This window comes from Myodes glareolus, chromosome X, assembly GCF_982192425.1.
Source record: "Myodes glareolus chromosome X, mMyoGla1.1, whole genome shotgun sequence".
Taxonomy (NCBI): Eukaryota; Metazoa; Chordata; class Mammalia; order Rodentia; family Cricetidae; genus Myodes; species Myodes glareolus.
The window spans coordinates 77,020,308-77,033,548 of NC_142053.1; positions in this window are offsets into that span (position 1 = coordinate 77,020,308).

Here is a 13,241-nt window from a genome sequence, read left to right on the forward strand (position 1 = left end):
TTAGCCATACGGCTCCGTACCTTTCTCAGCTGGGCAAGTTACATGCTGCCTCTTCAGTGGTCTGTGCAGGAGTGGCTGAGGAACCTCTGCTTCCCAGAATTCTCCTGTTCTCATCGCACTACCTCTACTTCCTGTCTGGTTTTCCCGCCTATACTGCCTGCCTGGCCAATCAGCGTTTTATTAAAAAACGATTGACAGAATACAGACAATTCTCCCGCATCAAGGTACACCAACATGTAGTTATACAAATATCCAGGTATTCAGAGCTACAGTAAAGGGTCATGGCCTTAGAAAAGGTTGGGAATCACTGTTCTAAAATATACAAGGAACTAAAAAAGATTTTAAAATAGGGCATGGAATTAAAGAAGGAGTTCTCAAAAGTTGAGATACAAATATCTGAGAAACAGTTTTGGAAAATTTTCAACACCCTTAATCATCAGAGACATGATTTTAATTGCCTTTGTTTTCTTTAACAGCTAGAAAGTTTTGGGCCTAGCTAAAAATATATAATGTTGAAGATTTATCTGTTTAATTAAAATTAAACTGAAATAAAATTTAATGAGATATAGTAAGAAATAATTTCTATGTACTATATCATTTTATCCTCATAATAATAACTCAGATTTTTTCTATTAATTTGGCCATGATAATTATATATAGTTCTACTTCCTACTTATTGCAGCATTGAAACTCCAGCATAATTTAGACCAAGAGTACAGTTGCTACATTCACAAATGTTATTCATTGGCCAATTTCCACAAAAAATTAAGTCTGATAAATCTGAAAACTTATGGTCATAAATTTTTACCAACAATATCAATATCAAAATGATAATTCCTTATTGTATGTAATGAATTTATACCAACACACTATCCCCCAAAGGATTTCAAAGTGGCTATAATAATCTAACATTCCAAGGAAAATTTACATGCATGGTCTCATTTAATCCTTCATAGAGCCAGTCACATGGAGTAGATGTAACACCATAACTCATCATTTAAAAGGTAAACTGAACCAAAGTGGTGAACTAACATGTTCAGTGTTCCTCAATTCATAAGTAGCAAGACAAGTAAAGTCCTTTTGGTTTGTATCATTTCAAAAGAGATCTTCTTTCTGTGTGTATTAAATCTAAGAATAGACAAACACTAGATTATACTACTTGAAATTTATTATTTGTTAATAGAAATAAAGAGTTCATGTGGAGCCTTTATTTTCATTATGAATATAGGCCATTTTAATATTTCTGAGAAAGGTGGTAGCTAATAGGTGACATCCTAAACGTTTAAATCTAAAAATTATTATAGTGATGTAAGCAAACACTCTAAATTCATGCACTTGACAAACACTTAAAGCCCCCTTTACATGCAATTTACTGTGCTAAGTTTGGAGGATAAATAAATCAGTAAGATATAATCCCTCAAGGAGCCTTAGTGAAGAGGCAGACAGTAAACACTCGCAACTGTTTTGTTATGTTTAGAACTAAGCATGAGGTTGATTGGAAGCATGTGGCTAGATAGTGCAGAGGAAACAGAACATGAAGGATCTAGCTGAACTACAAACTAAGACCTTTAGAATCTACTCTGCAGACAGCGGTAACTTACTACTAAGAATTCCATGCATATTTTCAACTAATCCAAGAAGAGAAGAAAGGTAAAAAAATCATGCATAGGAGACTGAATAAGAATGAGTCTTTATGGGGAAAGTAGGCAACTGGGGATTAGATGGAAGCAAATAGTTTTGAGAGATAGTTTGAGACAGAAGGTAGAACTGAGATGAGCAGATGGTATAAAAGAAAAATTAATGGCAAGTCCTTCAGGCTTCCAGTTTTCAGGATTGCAAATTGGGGTAAACTTCTTTGTCAAAGAGAATATAGGTAGTGTGGTAAAGAGAAGATAAACTGATATCTAGAAAAAGTCCACGAGGCAATTATAGTAATATTCTTTACGTTCTCATTATTCTGTAACCACACACTATTTCCAAAATTTTTCATCTCTCCCAATAGAAACCATATTCACTAAACAACCCTTATTCTCAGTATTTTCCTGTAATCACCTATAATATACTTCAAATATACGAATCTGTCTTTTCTAGTTCATATACATAGAATCATAATACTTTAATCTGACTTATTTGAAGTAGGATAATAGTTTTAAGACCCATTTATGAGATAAGTGAGATTGTACTTGACACCAAGCCTGACAAGTTGAGTTCAATACCCAGGCTTCACCCACATGTAGTGATCCCACTTACCCACACCACACACATTATAGATGGCATTTATTTGTTTTACCACATTAGAATTTTACTCTTCTTTATGGATTATGTAAATTGTTTCAGTCTTTTGACTGACATATATTATACTGTTATAAAATGTTACTAAGAAAGAGTATGTGTGAGTTCCGTTTTTCACTTATTTGGGGTATGCCAATTATGCGATTGTTATTTTTTGTTTGTTGTTTGTTTGAAGGAACCACAAAAATATTTCCACAATGACTAAATAACTTTACATCACCAGTACTTTGTCTGTAGGACTAATTTTAACATTACATATTAATTATATAAAATAATGGCTTGGGGAATTTTCACACATGGATATAATATACCTTGATCATATTCATCTTATTGCCTTCTTCCCTCTAGTCTCCTTCCCTACTAACCACCCCCTGCTTTTAAGTCTTTATTTACATCTTTATTCCACATGTGAGAAAATTATGTGGAGAATTTCTTTTTCTGATTTTGGATTATTTTACTCACTATGATGACTGCCTATTGTATTCATATTCCTGAAAATGACATAATCTTATTCTTCTTCATGGCTGAGTGTAACTTCATTGTATTTTTATACCACACTTTCCCTAGTCTTCACTGATGGGCCTCTATGGTGGTAGCATATTTTAGCTATTCTGAAAAGTGCTGCAATAAAAATGGGTGTGCAGAATGCGATTTTGTGCACCCAGAAAGAAAAATGAAAGCATAACAATTAAAGGAAAATAGATAAAATTGGAAATGATTACAATAAGTGGTAGAAGCTGGACCCAGAAAGACAAATATCATACTTTCTCTCCTATGGGAAACCTACATTGAAAATCATATATGTGAAGGCTGGAGAGATGATGCAGTGGTTAAGAGTATATACTGCTCTTGCAGAGGACCCAAGTTGGTTCTCAGCACCCATTTCAGGTGGCTTACAATTGCCTGTAAATTCATATCCAGGGGAATCCAATGCCTCTGGCCTCCTTAGGTATCTGAACTCATAAACACATACACACAATCTTTTAAAATCTTATGTGCTCCAACAAGCTAGCTCATACACCAGGGATAGATCCTGGTCCTACTGCCAGGGGTCTCTCAGAGGGGTATATTTCCTAGGATGGGATGCCATGCCCAGCCTTAATGCAGGGGGAGGGGCTAGGTCCTACCCCTACTTAATGTGCCAGACTTTGTTGACTCCTCATGGGAGCCCTTACCTGTTGGGAGAAGTAGATGGGCGTGAGTAGATGGGAGGATGTGAAGGGTGATGGGAGGAGGGATGGGAGGGAGAATGGTGATTGGAATGTAAAATGAAATGTAAAAAATAAATAAAAATTTAAAAATCATATGTGTACTTAGGCTTATATCTGCAAGATTGTAAGTCATGAAACGAGAGAGAGGATCACGAGGGGTGGTAATAAGTAGAACAGCAGGTTATATACAATAGGAAATCAGAATACGAACTAACTAGGGGAAGAAAAGAAATAATCTAGGGGGCACAGCAGTATAGGGGACGAATTTTGGGGAGGAGAATGGATGAGAACAAAGTATAATGACAAATATGCATGAAGATACCATGATGAAACCCATTTCTTTGCTTTTGTGGCATTTTGTTTATTTATTCAATTGTTGTTTAATCTTCTAATTTTTAAGATTATAATTTATTTATGACACTGCTCCCTTCCCTTTACTTCCTCCAAATCCTTCCATATACCTGCCTTCCTTCATGAAGGAAGTGCATGACTACTTCATGCATGACTACTTTTTTCACTAATTGTTTTTGCATGCATATTTGTTATTACATGTATATTTTATGTACATATATAAGTAAATATAAGCAGTTGACTACATACAATGTTATCTGTATGTAGGTTTTCAGAGCTGATGATTTGGTGCTGTACAATCCATTTGTGTGCTCTTCCCTGAGGAAGATTACCTCTCCTGCTCCCAGCTTTCCACGGATGCTTATAGTTCTGTGTTGGAATGAGAGCTCATGCACTTTTCCCTTTCCAGTTTATCATGTTCATTGGTGTCATCCTTGTTCAGCTAAGGTTTGATTTCGTTGCTTCATTGGGTTCATAGTCATACTGGTGAGACTTAATGGATACAGATTCTGGTATTAGCAGGAGACACAGTCTCACAGCAAACTCACCGATTCTCTCTCTCTCTCTCTCTCTCTCTCTCTCTCTCTCTCTCTCTCTCTCTCTCTCTCTCTCTCTCTCTCTCTCTCCAGTCTTTCCACCCCTCTTCCACAATATTCCCTAAACTTTAGGTGTAAGAGTGTTTGTAAATGCTCCTTGGTTCCACAACTCTGTAGTTTGGTTGGTTGTGGTAAATATCTTCATTTGTTGCATCCAGAAAATTTCCTTGATGAGTGTTGAAGACTACACTTAACTGTGGAAACAAGGATAAATGTTTATAGATTGTTATTACAGATTATGTTGGTTTAGTAAGTTAAAGGTTGTAGATTTGCATTTAATAATCATGATTGCACTAACACTGTTAGTTGGCTAAATTTCCAGTATCAAGAATGATACCTCTATTGTTGAGTGGTTCTTAAGTTGGTACCACCAAGGTATGTGTGCCACTACTGTACCTTTAGTGTTATTGTGATATGCTGGTTGTTGTTGTGGTACATAGGCATCACAGCTGGATATAACCTGACTACTTTGGAAGCTTGTATGATGTCTTCTATTCCTCAGGGATGGTGCATGTGTGTCAGATCCAGTTCAGAGGCCTCTGGACTCTGTTTTTGAAATACATTGTATCTTCAGCAATAGAGACTTAACTTTCTATCTCTGACGGTTAACCAAAGGCAGCAGAATAGGCTATATGTATACAGCTATCTCTATTGTATGTTGACCTTGATTCTTCGTTGAAGTTTTGTTAGTTTATTTTATTTTAATGTATATCAGTGGTTTTGCTGCATTTATGTGTGCCTAATGTATGTATATGCATGTCTGGTCCCTGCAGAGGCCAGAAAAGGCCCCGGCATGCCCTAATTCAGAATTATGGATGGTTGTGAATGCTGAACTCATGTCCTCTGAAAGAGTAATAAGTGCTCTTAACTGTTGAATCATCTCTGGTCCCAGCCCTTGATTTTTATAGGAGTGCACCCAGGAAAGGTATAGTGGGATCATATAGTTTTGTTCTTAGGTTTTTGAGAAATCTCCATAATGCTTTAAAAAGTGCAAAGTCTAACATATAGGACCAACATTGTATAAGATTTACTTTCTCTCTGGTATTCTCATCAACATTTCTCAATTTTTGCTTTTTTTACAAATGCAACCTCACACCTATATAAGATGATACTTTGACCTGAATGACTATGTGCCCTTAAGATTATATAATGAAACCTTATCCATATGCAACAATATTTTTTGAGACAGAGTCTGACTATGTGGCCCCGACTGTCCTGAAACTCTCTGTGTAGACCAGGTTGACCTCAAACCCACAGATATCTCTATTCTTCTGTAATTCTAATGCTGGAATTAAAGGCATGAGCCATGATACAGGGTCCCAATGCAATAGTATTAAGAGAGAGGACACTAAGGGGGTGATTGGGTCATAGAGGCATGGACCCCAATCTCCTCCTAAGAAGGAGGTATGAAGGCAAAACCTTTATGGATGGGATTAGAACCCATTTCATTTATTTTTATTTATTTTCCATCCCAGCAGCAGTTTACGCTCCCTTGTCTCCTTCCAGTCCTTACTCGACCCCACCACATTCCCACCCCCAATCCACTCCTCCATTTCTGTTCAAGAAATAGCAAGCTTCCCTTGGATATCAACCAAATATAGCACATCAAGTTGCAAGAAGACTAAGCAGTTTAAGAGGCTACAGGAAGTTTACCTAGCATGTATAACCTGTGAATCACTGTATGTGAGGAACAGGACTTCACAAGACACTAAATCCATGGTGTCTTTATCTTGAACTTTACAGTCTTCTGAATGATGAGAAAGTAATTTTCACATGTTATAAATTACCCAGACTTATGTATTTTAGTATCTGTTATTACAATGCAATTGAACAAAGAAAGATTATATGTATATATATATAAATATATGTGTGTGTATATATATATGTATATATATATTAAATAATAAGCTTTGTTGAAGGTGTATAGAAATTGGTTTCTTCCTTCATGTCTGGTGGAAATGCAACCAACTGTCAAAAATAATTTGTAAGGGTGGAAAGAGCTCAATGGTTGAGAGTGCTCACTACTCTTATAGAAGACCTGAATTCAATTCCTTATACCACATTGGGGAAACAACTATAACTCCATCTCCAGGGGATTCAATACCTTTTTCTGGCCTCCACAGCTAACTGTACCCCCATGTATGTACGGCCACACAGACATACATATACATACAATTTTTTAAAAACCAAATTGTTTTTTCATTACCTTTTTTGAAATAGGTCCTCATTATCTCACTATGTTGCACTGGCTAGTCTGGAACTCTAAATATAAACCAGGCTGGCCTCAAATTCACAGATTCACCTGCCTCTGCTTCTTGAGTATTGAGATTTAGGGTGTGCACAATCACACCTGACTAAATAAATCTGTTCTTAAAAAAGCATTAGATTACCCAACAATTTCATCAAGGTATTCTCAAAGTATGGGACATGTTTTTAGTTAAAATAAAAATAAAGCTATGCAATTAAACATAAACTAAAACACAGAATTCAAAGCTTAAGTATACTCCAAAATATCAGCTGTAGGGTGTGGTCATTAGAAAGGATGGTGAAGCCTGTTGAAGCAACTCGGTGTTCATTCACATAGTAGGGCGGTAAATGCTGCAAACTATTTGGAGAAAGAACAAAAATGACCTGAGCAGAAATCCAAATGAAATGGTGTAGGGGCTATATAACATCATTTCACGTCTCATCTTGTAACCCTTGTAATGAAGAAAAGAGATTAAGACTGGAATTTAAAGCATCTAGCTAGTATCATCAGTTGCTCCACAAAGGGTGTCACTGTCAGACTAAACCAAACCCCTGTCTTGCTCTTACATAAGTAAATGAGAGCAAATAGTAATTACCTAGTCACACTGTTGCTAAAAGAACCAAGTTAGATAATATTCATTGCAGTCACTGTAAATTTCAAATGTGCAATGCAAATATAAAGGGTATTCTTATCACACAGAACATCCGTTACTAGGGAGGAGTTTATAAAATATCTCCATGACGTTTTGTTCAACTCAACACATGAAAATCTGTATTTCTACTTTAATAGAATGTTAGGAAATATAATGTCATTACTGTTGCCTCAATAAGGGAATTTCCAACCAAATCAGTATATAAAGGTACGTTATGGTGTGTTTTAAATGTCCAAGAAGCAAAGGAGTAATTCAACATATGGTATCAGGTGCCAAATGGCAAAAAATGGAGCTGTTTTCTTCAGCTTAGCAACACACTGTTATTCTACTTGGTTTCCAGGACACACATACTTTAGATCTGAATGCCTAAGAGTCCAATTAGCACATGGAATTTAACTAGAGACACATGACCAACTGATCTGGCAATGCATTTTCAGCTTTTCCTCCACACAATAATCTGGATAAGGATATTTAATACCAAGGATAAAAATATTCAATACAAAGTTAATCTCTTTATATTTTCTTTGCTCTTTGGTCCCATTTTATAGAGAGTCAAAAGTGAAAAATTCCAAGCATGCCCTTCTGACTAATGCCTAGTTCTTTGGCATCATCTTTCCCCACACTGTCTCATCCCCTGCCACCAAGAACTCTTCTGCTTCCCAGTGCCCCCATGACACTTCTATTTTTATAATGCTTTGAGTGGAGGATGCAATATGCTGGCAGACTGGCATGGGATCAAAGTCAGCTAAAGTAGGGATTGTCTAGGGGCAGGAAGATGACAGAACTGTGTGAAAGAAGCCAGTTAAAGAACTTTGACTGCTTGACTGAAGAATTCAGGTGTGAGTTTATAAATTACTGTTGGAATTTTGCTTCAAATTTTCTTTCAATTGAATTAGAATAATAGAACTTAGCTCATTTTATAAGAAAGACAAACTGGGGATTAAGGTCACAGAAATATTTTGATGTCCAAGTTCAAATATATTTGTCACACATTTACTGATATTTATAATCAAACTGAGCCAAATACTTCTTGGGCAAATGAACCATTTATGCACACAAAATAACTAAGGTGATTTCAATACTGCCACACCAAACATTTCTGGAATTACTTTGCTTCTTCAGATTCTCCCTCTGTCTATCTGTTCATGCAAGATTGGGTACTGTGAACTCTAAAGTGATATTTATATCTGATGCACTCACTTGTTCACCCTGCCCAGTTTCCAAATTGAAGGAAGCAAAGATATGTGCCAAGAACTCTCAACAAGTATTGGATAACATTTCTTCACAGAAGAAAAATATAGAGACAACTGCCTTTGGCAAGTAATTTCTAGAAACCCAATCTAGCAGGTGGTGCCTGCCTTTGAGCAAGGCATGATGGTGGATGTTGGGCTGACCTGTGTAGCACTTGGAACTGGCAGCTCCAGCTGAAAATGGAATAGGTGGAGAATGAGAAGGGATGTGCTAGCTTAAGCAGGAAGACAAAGAAAACGTATTTATAAGAAACCATAGTAAGTTCCTATGTAGATTTAATATGGATCATTAAAGGGAAGACCGTTGATTTTTTTTTTTAATCTTTGAAGATAACCTTGAAAAACAAACTCTTTGAAGTAGCAAAAGCCTTGGAGGAGTTCACACTAAGAAAGTGGATTTTGAACAAGATCGTGTCAGAAGCACATAGACTTTCTGGGAAACAGAGAAACTGAAGGATGAAAGAGAAATCGAACACCTAGACATTACCATCAACAGCAACAGAACAGAACCAAGACCATTATATAGAGAGCATGGTAATAATCATTTATACCCTTGCTAAACTCAATAAACTAGTCAACTCTAGTAATAATTCTTATGGTTAATAATAACTTATTATTAATAAATAGCTATAATTTGTAGTGATAGTACTTATCCTTGTAAATTCAATCCAATAAACAATACTAATATACCTCCAAATGCATATTATTTTAATTATTCAAGCAAGTTTATGCATAAAGTGATAGCATTTCAAAGTCTAATCAAATGTATGTATTATTGCAGAAAACAGGAGTCTTCAAAAGCTCTCATGTATGAAAGATGAACAGATACCTCTGGAAAACAAATCATAATTATACCACCTCTTTTCTGTAACTTTACTTTTTGTAGTTAAGGTGAGTTTGGGAAAATGAGCTTGGAAAAAATTAAAAAATGTTCCAAGAGAAACTAACTTCTGGAATAATAAAGTAAGACCCTATAAAACCACTTTCCCCATAAAAGCAAAAAAGAACACTGGAAAACAGTGTTCAAGGCAACTTTTCAGAATTTTGGAGATTTCCTAAAGACTTAAAGCATTTGAAGGCAGGGAGCAATAAATTAACATTACTGAGAAGAGCATGCTTTCGCAGACCTTCCTAAGTCTGGGTGGAGGGGGGAGGGCCTTAGACTTCCCACAGGGCAGGGTACCCTGCCCTCTCTTAGGACCGGAGGGGGAGGGTGAATAGGGAGCAGGAAGAAAATGGGAGGAGGAGAGGAAGTGGAAATTTTGAATGGTATTATTTATAAAGCAATAAAAAATGACACGCAGGCTTATTATTTTAAAAAAGAGCATGCATTGGATAACCTGTTTACACGTCCCTCTTCCCAACTTTATAGAGGCCCTGAAGTACCACGAACCCATGGTAGGCATAGAAGCCAGCAGCCTAACAGTAATCAAAGGGGATGGGATTGATTTTTCAGTTCAGGAAAGTCACGTCTTCACAGCCACTCTGAAATCTATTTAGAGTTTCTACAGGGACTCAAGATTCCTGCCAGTCTGAACTTGCTTCGACTGAATCACTTTTTTATGAGGGCATTTACTGAATCAGATCGTGGCAAATATCTAACACTATAGCTGGCGGACACAGTGATAACAGATGGAGCAAAGAGGAAGCAGAATAAAATATTCTTTTTTTCTGTTTTTTTGAGACAGGGCTTCTCTGTGTAGCTTTGGAGCCTGTCCTGGAACTCGCTCTGTAGACCAAGTTGGTCTCAAACTCACAGAGATCAACCCGCCTTTGCCTCCCAAGTGCTGGGATCCACCTGCCTCTGCCTCCCAGGGGCATATGTCATCACCACCTGGCCAAGAATAAAATGCCCTTAATGGAAGGTAAGTTTGAAAAACTGTGATAGGGAATTAGTACAAGATGTCAGGCAATCAATATCATTTGTTGCTTTCTCGAAAGTGGTATACCAGGTTGAACAGGTTCCTTTCAGGAGATGTAAGTAAATCAGGTATGGGACCATTTACTTGTTACTAGTATAAGAAAATGAAACGTCCCATTGAAGAAAAAGAAAGAAAAGAGTTGCTTACATCTTCCCTTCCCCAACTTCCAGCAACTGTTGGCATAGAAACCTCTCACTTGTGAAGAGAGATGATAATAGGCTTGGAAGCCAGTACCATTCCAGGCACAGTGAGGCACAGTGTTGGGTAAAGCTCATGACTCCTACCAAGAGGCCAACACCTGTGAACTGAGCCACTATAACTAGCCTGGATCAAGTGACTGTCTCTAATAACAAATGACAGAATAGGAAGCAGGACTACTGCCCCCACTAAAGAGCAGAGCACAAATTTTAGTGCATGCCTCTTTCTCTGAGCACAGTCTCAGGCTGCCATGGTGACAACTAGCAATGACTAAAATCTGAATTTGCCACATATAGACTAGAACTCAGATAGATTAGAACTGAGATAGACTAGAACTCAGATAGACTAGAACTCAGATAGACTAGAACTCAGATAGACTAGAACTCAGATAGACTAGAACTCAGACTAGTCAGGCTTCAGCAGGAGGAAGAGACTTATGTACTTTGGAATAGAACCAAGTTTCATCCACATCAGTTCCAGCCTCAGAATGAGCGCCCTTGTCCTAACACTGTATTTGCCCTGTAGCTGTGAGACTCAGGCGTGACCCATCTTAGCATAGCTAGCATAACACCTATCTAGTTGTGATGTTCATGGTCCATTAGTCCAGTTCAGCAATACAGCACCCATAGCAGCAAGAGGATTGGTCCAAATCTGGTCTTATTCTGGTTGGAGGCAAGAAAAGGCCACAGGCCCAGACTATAACACAGTTTGGGGGCCACAGGTGTAACATGTAAGCCTGCAACTGCTTCAACCATGATGACTCTGCCTGGAGTTGGGAAAAATTTGCATTTTATCTTACCACAGAACAAAACACCTGGCTAATTCCAGCTCTCTCGAGAGGCTTATGGGGCACCTCTTGCTATTTTATTCACTTAGTCTGAACAATACAATAGTGTAGTTGGAACAAACATGATCACAGATTTCCCTCTCATTCTGAAACAATAAAAATAATTCGAAAGGAAACTTCTAATATATCAGGGCCAGTTTTATCATCCAGTGCTGAAAAGAAGAAAGTAACTACAGTCATGGAAAATAGAATCTTTGTGAAGCCGGTAGTGGTAACATCCACCTTTAGTCCCAGCACTTGGGAGGCAGAGGCCAGGATAGTTAGGGCTGTTACACAGAAAAACCCTGTCTTGAAAAACCAAAAAGGGGGTCACCAATTCAGCTTATAAAGACTGGAATAAATAAACATCTAATCTTCAAATGTCCAGATGGCATCCCATACTTACAAGCATTAAAAGAGTTCAAGAAACTGTGACTTTATCTAATAAAACAACGTAAGGTACAAGACACTATTAGAGCATAACCAATATGGGAAAACTTCCAGAGAATTTTGAGCAGACATTTTAGGGAAATCAATTCAATAGTATTCCAGAAAACATGAACATTTTATTACTTTACCAAAAAATTTCACAGAGAGACAGAAGAAAGTTCAAACAATAAATGTAAAATACTTATGTTGAAAAATACAGTCATTAAAAATTAAAGTACTCCTCTCCTCAGAGCTCAGAGATCTATGTAGGAGAGGAGGTAGAAAATTGTAAGAGCCAGAGGCAATGGATGGCTCCAAGGCAACAATGTCCTCCAGAAGCAGAAGCAACAGGACTGATATGTGTGTATATATATTATATATGAACTCACAGAGACTATGACAGTGCACATAAGAACTTTTAAGTTGAAATCAATCAGGTTGTTTGTATGTGCTATTAATCCACACACCTATGAACACCTGATTTTTGACAAAGAAGCTTAAATTTTACAACAGAAAAAAGAAAGTATCTTCAACAAATGATGCTTGCATAACTGGATGTAAACATGTACAAGAATGAAAATAGATCCATATCTAATGTCATACACAAAACTCAAGTCTAAATGGATCAAATCTGACCACATTGAGCCTGATAGAAGGGAAAGTGGGAAGTAGTCTTCAAAATATATAAAGAACTCAAGAAATTAGACATTAAAATCTAAATAACTCAATTAAAAATGGGATACAGAACTAAGCAGAGAATTCTCAACAGAAGAATCGCAAATGGCCAAAAGATACTAAAGGAAATGTTCAGCATCCTTAACTATCAGGGAAATGCAAATCAAAGCAGCTCTGAGATACCATCTTAACACCTGTCAGAATGGCTAAAATCACAAATACTAATGATAGTTTATGCTGGAGAGGATGTGGAGTGTGGAGAACACTCCTCCATTGCTGGTGGGAATGCAAACTTATACAACCACTTTGGAAATCAGTATGCTAGTTTCTCAGAAAATTGGGAATCAACCTACTTCAGGATTCAGCGATACCGCTCTTGGGCATATACCCAAAAGGTGTTCAATCATACTACAAAAGCATTTGTTCAACTATGTTCATGGCAGCATTATTTGCAATAGCCAGAACCTGGAAACAACCTAGATGCCCCACAACCAAAGAATGGGTAAAGAAAATATGACACATTTACACATTAGAGTACTACTCAGTGGTAAAAAACAAAACAAAACAAAAAAACAAACAAACAAAAAACAA